Raw genomic sequence first — 9,001 nt, 5'->3', positions numbered from 1 at the left:
AAAGAAACATAGAGAAAAGTAACTATTTTTGCTACACAGACATTAAAAAAAATGCACTTTACTGGAAGAAATAGTGAATTACTTCAACCCAGTTCTGCAGTGTCTGTCAAGATCGGGGACTTCAGCAGGGTGGTTTTAGCTAAAGCTGATTCAATCAGTAATTAGGTAAAAGTGCCAAAATAGCCCCACTAAAGCACTCAATCTTTACAGACACTGCAGAGCTGCTGCCTCTTCCGGGCATGCACAGGGCTTGGCCCAGGAACATGCCACGTTAAAAGTAAAGTGATGGGTTTTGGGGGGTGTTTTCAGGTCTGCAAGCACCCACCAGCAAAAAACAAAGTTGGCACCTATGCAAAGGGGAGTTCTTGGACTGTTACCTATGTTTATCCTGAGCCAGTGTGTCCAAGAATTGAATCTGTAACCAAGGTTTATCTGAATCTGTAACAAAGTGTCCTGCCTCTCTGGAGTCAATCAGTCAAGCAGTTCCTACAAAGGGTTAAAATACCAACAAAAAAGATGTGATGGGGGAGAGGTTATGGCAGCAGACCCTGAAGTAGCAAGATGGAAAACTTCTGTAATAGTGTAGGGTGCAAATATGAAATATTTTGTTTGATGTTTTGCCTATCTTAGGTCGAAATATAAAGCCATGCAGTGAACGCGATTGGTTACATTAGTGAGTCCTAGGGAGACAGACAAACAGCATATACAGAGGTGTTATTAAGAAACTTTAATAGCTTTTAATAAAATTCAGTTAGTGAATACAAAAATACAACAAATAATATCCTACATATAATTGTATGATATCATACAATAAAACAGTATCATGTTTTAAGAACTGGGAGATACCAGCACCTCTTTCAGATTTCTTATTAAAAAGAAAAGGTAAGAATGCCTGGAAATAATATAGATAGATAGATAGATAGATAGATAGATCTATATCTATATACAGTACACTCGCATCTTATGCGGGGGTTATGTTCCGAAGACAGCTGTAGTTGAAATCGCGTATAGTTGAAATCGCCGGGCTTCAGTGCCGAGCAGCCGCCACCGCAGGGCCCAGTGCGGTGTGGTGCAGTGCGGCGCTGCACAGCCCATGCATGAAGTGCAACAGCTGCATCTTCCACATGCACTCCTCGCCCCTCTCATCCTCCACTGCCTCGTCCCACATGAGCCTCCCAGCCATGCCGGCATGTGCAGGCAGTACCACGCGACGCCACATTACGCGCCATGCCCCAGCTGGCAGCCAGCCCCAGCAGCCGAGTGCATATAGTCGAAATTGTGTAAGTTAAATACGCATAAGATGCAACTGTACTGTATAGATATATAGATATATATATATCCACACACACACACATACATATACATATATATGTACACATATAAAAAGAATCTTGACATTCTTTTGCATTGGCACAGAAAACTGCAGCATCCATGTTTTGTTCACTAATTTCCAATTACTCCAACTCCAGGCTTCAGACATTGGGAATAGACTCTTCAGTGACATAGTGAGGCATGCTTCAGCATCTGGCACTGCCTGGTAATTGATTCCAAATGTGTAACAAGAGGAGAGACTAGGTAATTATAACCCTTTTTCTTTAGAAGTAGGTATTTTGGCTTGTGTTATCTGATACCAGCAGTCCTATACGGCAGTGTTTCTCAACCTTTTTTGTACCAGGACCCATTTGTAAATATCGATGGCCAGTCCCAACCCAGTGCCCCTTACTCCCGACCGTCTACCCCCCACTACCAGGCCCCAGACCCTCAGTGGGTATGTGGGGCACAGGGGACCCCAAGCAGCTCCTTGCAGGCCAGAATTCCCCTTGTAGGCTAGAACTGCAAGGAAGAAGCCAGAGTTTCCTGAGTTTTTCTCCTTTAAAGGAGAATCCAGTTTGTCAATCCATTTTTTAAGTTTGTCCACAACCCTTTCATATATTCTTGCAACCCACTTTTGGGTCACAACCCACGGGTTGAGAAACACTGATATAGGGTACCCTTTGGTTTTGTTGCTTACTTCAATCTCAAAAATATTGACAAATCAATAATAGCTTCTTCACTCTACAAACATTTCAAAGTGCACATCCTTAATGTCCATGTGGTGTTGGCTGCCCAGTGTATTATTATATAAACTTTAGCTAGCAATATAGAAGTTACACATAAACTGATTTAAGCAATCAGAAACTGGTTTAAACCTGTAACAGAACAGAATCTCAGTGCACATAAACCAGTTTCAAAATGACTGAAGCTGGTTTAAGGTAAACCTGGTTGAATGTAGTCTCAGACTTAACTGATTTAGGTCAAACCCATGAGCGACGGGTGCCATCTTAGTCAGGGGGGCACGTGCCTCTCCCCCCACAGTGACCAGTCAGAGACCAGGGAGAGTCCCCCCCCATGGCGAGTCTCACTGACTGGGGGAGTGGGGTTCCCCTGCAGCTGATGGCGCTGACCGGGAAGCAGCCCGCACTGCTTCCGGAAGTGGCTGCAGCACTTCATCCAGGTGCTCCCACTGCCCAGCCAGTGCTCACGGGGGGCGCACTGGCGCTCCCACCTGCCCCCCCTGCCCATTGCCTAAGTGGGGGGGAGCGCAACCTGTCAGGGGGTGCACCAGGACTCTCAGGGGGTGCACGTATACCCCCATGCATCCTCTACGCATTGCCACTAGTCAGGCCAGTTTATGAAACTTCTGTCTCAGACCTCTTTCTGGTTAAAGTTAAATCAGAGTCCCCTAGCATCCAAGGATGCTTTGCAACCCTGGGATGGGCTGTTCTGCCTGCTCCAGAGAGCAAGATTGGCCCCACCCCTCTTCTCCCTAGCCAGAGCAGTGAGGGCTGGCTGAGAAGGGGATGTGAGTCAGAAACCCAGTTGGGGACCACAACAGAGTCTGCCTGGGTGGGGCACAGCCCCTGCCAAGCTATTCCCCACTCAACACTGGAGCAGAGGGGTGGGGGCAGGGCTGAGGGTAGCGGGGGGCAGAAAAACAGCCCAAGAGGGACTACCCCTCAGTCTCTGCTCCCAGAAGGCATCTGCTGTGCAGAGGCATCCCTCTTCCACTCAGCTTGGACTCTCTGGCATGCAGCCAGCATGGGCTGTGTGACTGCTTCCTCTTCCTGCTGCCCCTGAGGTCTCTGGGATTTGCAGTCCAGAGTTACAGCAGCAGGACTCTGCAAGGTTCCTCATCACTTCCTCTTCCAGGTGCCTCTAGGATTTGTAGTCCACAGTCACAGCCAGCAGGACTCCATAGGGTTGTTTCCTTCTGTTACACACTCATGTCACATTTCCAGTGCACACAAGGCATTACATTATACAGTGCATATAAGGCTTTCTCTCGTCTTTTTGGTTTATTATATTCTATTTTAAGTTAGACTAATTGGTGTGTGCTCTCACTGTGTTTCACTGGGCTGTATCTTAGCTTAGGTGAAGATTTTTGGTTGTTTGTTCTATGTTGTGAGCTTGAGGTTGCAAATTGCTGTGTTCAATACATGCTCACTTTAGAGAGAGGACTATTCTTGTTCAAGCTTTTATGAAGTCAATGTCACCACCTTTTTCTCCACCCACCCGACCTCAGCCTGGCAGGGGCTTCCCCCTGCCCCCACCCTGCCCAGGTAGACCCTAGCTAGCCCAGGGCTGGAGTCTGGCCACGCCCCCTCCATTCAAGCAGGGAGGGGAAGCCTTGGAGCTTCAGTTCCTTCCCTTTGGCAGTGACTGACAGGCTGGGAGGTGTGCTCTAGTACCCGCCATCCCCACCCCCCAGCTTCTGGCCTGAGCCACTGCAGGCATGTGGCTGCATTTCCTGAATCAAAAGTGAATGTCTGTTCACTTGCTTCTCAGTTTAAGCTCTGCAGCTTAGACTAACCTGCAAAGACTAAATAGATTCAACCTCATGCTTTTTGACTGTCTGTACTTAGCCTAATTCCCAATTACTCCAACTCCAGGCTTCAAACATTGTTGATAGACTCTTCAGTGACACAGTGAGGCATACTTCAACATCTGGCACTGCTTGGTAATTGATTCCAAATGTGTAACAAGAGGAGAGACTAGGTAATTATAACTCTTTTTTCTTTAGAAGTAGCTATTTTGGCTTGTGTTATCTGACACTAGCAGTCCTATAGGGTACCCTTTGATTTTGATGCTTACTTCAACCTCAGAAGTAATGATAAATGAATAATAGCTTCTTCACTCTAAAAACATTTCAGAGTACACACCCTTAATGTCCATGTGGTGTAGGCTGCGTATTACTATGTAATTATTATTGTGTATTATTATACAATTATCTTTAAGAAGCAATATAGAAAAATCCTTCCTGCAGCACAGCTCATCATATTTTGTGCTTGGATGTCACAGTCTTTGGCTTTTCTATTTATCCCTAATATTGATTCCATTTATAGTCATAAACCCCCATTCCTAGGTAAAAAAAGATTATTTTGGAGTGTTCTTCAAGTGGTGCCAAAACTGGCAACCGTGTAGTTTTGTCAACAGATTGAATGTAATTCTTTAGGTTCTTGATGAATGTGTAAAGGGTGTTTCTGAAACTGTGTCAAGTTTTAATCACTGGGCAGAACCTGTCTAGATCTGGATCATGCAGAGGACAGAGTATTACCTAATTATATACCTATCTAAAATGTTTTTCTGCTGCTGAAGCCCCTAAGAGGGCACAGGAAGCTACAAAACGTGCAAAGCAACTTTCAGATTTTGCTTGAAGTATGCTATTTTGACCATCAGAAAATGTCTTATTTCTGGATCAAGAAAAAATAGAAGATCAAAACAATAATTACACATTGTCAAGGCAAAAAGGTATAATGGACAGAGAAGCATAAAGAATAAGAGCCGGTCCATTAGGGGCAGGCTTTTGAATTGTATAATCCAGTTATTTGCCATGACTAAGGAGTTTCTACATGGTTAGGAGCATACATGGTAATGAATATTGGAATTGTTTTCACAGCACTATAATGAAGAGCAGACATGAGAACAAATTAGCCTCCATTGGGGTAGTTTCTCTAAAGAACAGATAACTGTATAACCTATCAAAAGATCTTAATTATTGGCTTTCAGAACTTAGTAGCATAGCTCTCTTGAAGGCAATTGGACAAATCCCTACCACATCGTATAACTATTTACCTTCTACAAAATGGTTGTACATACCCTGAGTGGAGACTGAGTGGAGCACTCTGATATAGTAGCATTTAATACTTATTTTGCACAGCTTCAAATTTAAAGTCAAGATGCATATGAAGTAAAAGCAATAGCAAAACAGTACATGCATGAACTGGCAGATATTTTAGGATTGTGGTAGCTGAGACAAGGAAAGGAAAAATGTTATGTCTAAAAACAGTTTATGTTGGAGTATTTTCAGTGACATGTATAGCAATAGGACATAGTGGTAGTGTAAGAGTGATGTTGCAGCTGTGATGGTTCAGAAATTAGGTGATTAATCTTTCATATTCTTGCCTCTTACAGTAGGGCATAGTGAAAGATTAATGTCTAAATAGCAGATAATGATTTCTGCTATCTTTAAGAAGGCAACGAGGAGTGGTATTTTACTAAGCAGATTCATTTTAATAGGCAACATCCATAATTCATATACTCTAAAGGCTTGCAATCATGTATATATAGGTATAAAAACAAAACATGAGTGTTTGCCTATAATGATGATATACTGAAGTAACTATTTGAAGAATCATTCTTTTTATTTAAAACAGATCCAATATTTATTATAGACTTTATGTATAAACTAATTCAGTATAGGCAAAGCAATCCAGTATAATTAGTAACAAGTCAGATCACTAGCCTATGAAACTAACACCAATGATGTTACTACAAAGAATGGTAGGAAAAATATTTACAAGTTTTTGCTGGATTGCTCACTGGAAGGTAATGTATTTTTATTTCCTAGATTCAGAAAGTAATATTATAAATTGGCCTTGTTGTGAAATCTGTTTTTGATATCTGATTCTTGTTTTCTAATGTTGATATCATATAAGCAAATTGGATATAATCTCAGGTCTTGTCCATGAGAAACGTATTTGATAGTACATCTCTTTGTGGGACTGTGGCTACTTGCCTCAAGCGAAGTGTTCTTGTGGGTATGCTTTGGGAAGAAAGTAGTTTCCGGTATATCAAACATACTTATTCTGGCAGTTTGAATTAGTGCAAATTTCAGGTCTTTATTCTAATTAAAATAAATTAATACCCAACGCTTTTTATTTTAAACCAAGTTAGTTCAATGAAAAAAGAACATCTAAAAAGCTGACCTAGAATATTTTGTTTGTTCCAGAAAAAGTAACTTAATAGCTTTGTAATGTGCATAAGTACAGTATTATATCACAGCAACTACTACTGAACTCATTGCTTAATGTATGTGCTGTGTGAAGCATAACTTTAAATTTCCTGAATTCTGTGCATTTTAAATTACCAACTATTAAACTTCATTAGGATAATTTTGGAGATCTAAATAGATCTTTCTCCAGAACAAACAGGAGCCAGACTACAACATCAATGGTTTTACTCTGATATACAGCCACAAGATACAAAAAATGGGAAGCCTCTCATGATAATACAGTGTATATTATCATAATAAGCAAGAAGCAAGGGTTTGTTGGTGTCAACAAGACAACCCTAGTTACTATAACATGAGAAAAGGACCTGAGGGTAACAGTGGACAAGAAGTTGAATATAAGCCAACAGTGTGACCTTGTTGTGAAGGCTAACAGCATACTGGGCTACATTAGTTGGAGTGTTGCCAGCAGATTGAGAGAAGTGATCATTCCCCTCTATTCAGCACTGGTGAGGCCACATCTGAGTACTGTGTCCAGTTTTGGGTCCCCCACTATAGAAAAGATGCAAACAAATTAGAGTTCAGCAGAGGGCGATGAAAATGGTTAGGGGGCTAGAGAACGTGACTTATGAAGAGAGGCTGAGGGAGCTGGGCTTATTTAGCCTGGAGAAGAGGAGACTGAGAGGGGATTTAATAGCAGCCTTCAACTACCTGCAGTGTGGTTCCAAAGAAGATGGAGCTAGACTGTTTTCAGTGGTGGCAGATGATAGAACAAGGAGCAATGGTCTCAGGTTGCAGCAGGGGAAGTTTAGGTTGGATATTAGGAAAAACCTTCTCACTAGGAGGGTAGTAAAACACTGGAACAGGTTATCCAGAGAGGTTGTGGAATCTCCATCCTTGGAAATTTTTAATACCAGGTTAGATAAAGACTTGGCTGAGATGATATAGTTGGAAATGATCCTGCTTTGAGTAGGAGGTGACCTCCTCAGGTCCCTTCCAACCCAAATTTTCTATGATTCTGTGGGCATTTATAGACATGGTCCAGGAGGTGCAGTGGGGTTGGGGGGGGGGACAGTGCTTTAATTGGTTCCAAGAGCCACACTAATTAAAAGTACCTGGAACATAATATGTATCAGTGTTCCCATGCTGAAAAATGGCAGTGGGGCTCTTTGAACTAAAGCTTTTCAAACAAGCTTTAGTTTAAAGCACCCCACCACCATTTTTCAGTACAGGGATACTGATGCACATAATACTGGTAATTAACACACTCCAGCAGACTCAGTTAATCAAGTCTGCTCTGACACACTGTAATTACAGTACTTCAGAGCAACCTCCCTACACATATACAGGAGCGCTACGATTCTGTGACTCTCCTTCTTTCTTACATGCCTTGGTTAGCAGTAACATACTTGACAAGGCTGTCTTTTACACTATAATAAGTAGGCTTCAGTGCAACACATAGTAATAATGAATAGGGTAATTCATGCCTCTTTCAGGACTTTTGTTTTAGCCTGTATTAAGACTCAGGCAGGCATCTTTCCCTGTAATTGATTCATATTTTCAAGGTAACCTTCAGGATGGAAAGAACTAGAGATTTAAAGTTTTTAACCAAAACCTTAAATTTGGAACTCAAGATACAGTACTGGCTTACCAGGCCACCATGCATAAGCACACTTTGACCTCAAATTACAAACCTTAAATATATCCATTATAATCCCAGTTGATGATTTTTTTTACATTAACCCAAAGAGAACATTATCAAATGGTAAACTGGCAGATTTCTAGCTCTAGTGATTGTTAACTGGATATAGAACTGTTACATGTTGCTCTTATGATGTCAGCAGTGGATAGAAGTAGTGAGGATCTTTTTATCTTCTCTCACTGGTGAGAAAAGACAGCTATAAATAGATGTCTCCTTTGACACATGCCAGTAACAAGTAGAGCCAGGGATTCTGATCCCAGGCTCCTCCTGCACCAGCAATAAGGTCTGATGGGATCTAATGTGCAATCCCACAGTCGCACCTGCTATGCATGTGTGGCATGGCAGGATGCAGAATTGTATGCATTGCACATTAGATCCTGTTGCAGGTTTTACCTGAATATGTAGAGAGGCCATCACAGCCATGTCCTGGAAAAGTGTTAGCAAATTTTATTCAGAAGAACTTGAAGTGGGACGGTAGATTTCTGCACCTCTAAGATCCCCAGACAAATGTGACACCAATTTACAGCTGGTAAAACATTATATTAATATTACTACAGTATTCTATAGTTATTATTACTATAGATATATATTATTATAGTATTATTATTATTACTAGCATACTATCAATGACTACCATAAATTTTAAAAACATTTACACTGACAAAACAAAATATATGTTATATATATGGTGCTGTGAAGGCACATTTTAGGGTTCAGAATGTAGTCTAATTTTTGTGCTCAATCAGAACAAACCTTATCAGTTGCACCATTAGCTCTTTTCAAATCTGGATCTCAGACTTCTAGCAAATAAGACATAAATGTGGCTACTGTGCCTCAGAAGAGTCTTGTTACTGAGAAGCTCCAGAGCTGCTTCATCCCTGATCTTTTTGTAAATACTACTTAAAAGCTATTGAAGATCCTCAGTGAAACATCATGACAGAACATACCTTAGTATATAACTTATGAACATGTCAATCCACTTGAGTTAGGAAGGTATTTTCTCGTCTTCAAAACTGGGGGGGGGGGGGGGG

General features: G+C 41.5%; 1 protein-coding gene across 2 annotated transcripts in view; it reads left to right on the top strand.

Moving 5' to 3' along the window:
• ZBTB38 (zinc finger and BTB domain containing 38) overlaps positions 1 to 9,001 on the top strand; it is a 28,889-nt gene that overhangs the window by 15,715 nt on the left and 4,173 nt on the right. The window contains exons 3-4 of one of the 2 annotated variants that reach the window (XM_019503589.1): positions 1,470 to 1,575; positions 3,930 to 4,035. The gene's annotated coding sequence lies outside the window, so the exon portion shown is untranslated. The remainder of the gene's footprint in view (positions 1 to 1,469; positions 1,576 to 3,929; positions 4,036 to 9,001) is intronic. The other variant, XM_019503590.1, reaches the window with a different exon arrangement.

The sequence above is a fragment of the Gavialis gangeticus genome, unplaced genomic scaffold, assembly GCF_001723915.1.
Source record: "Gavialis gangeticus isolate Ggan-Ray unplaced genomic scaffold, GavGan_comp1, whole genome shotgun sequence".
Taxonomy (NCBI): domain Eukaryota; kingdom Metazoa; phylum Chordata; order Crocodylia; family Gavialidae; genus Gavialis; species Gavialis gangeticus.
Note: the sequence above shows the minus strand (reverse complement) of the source record. Positions and strands in the feature narration are given on the sequence as shown.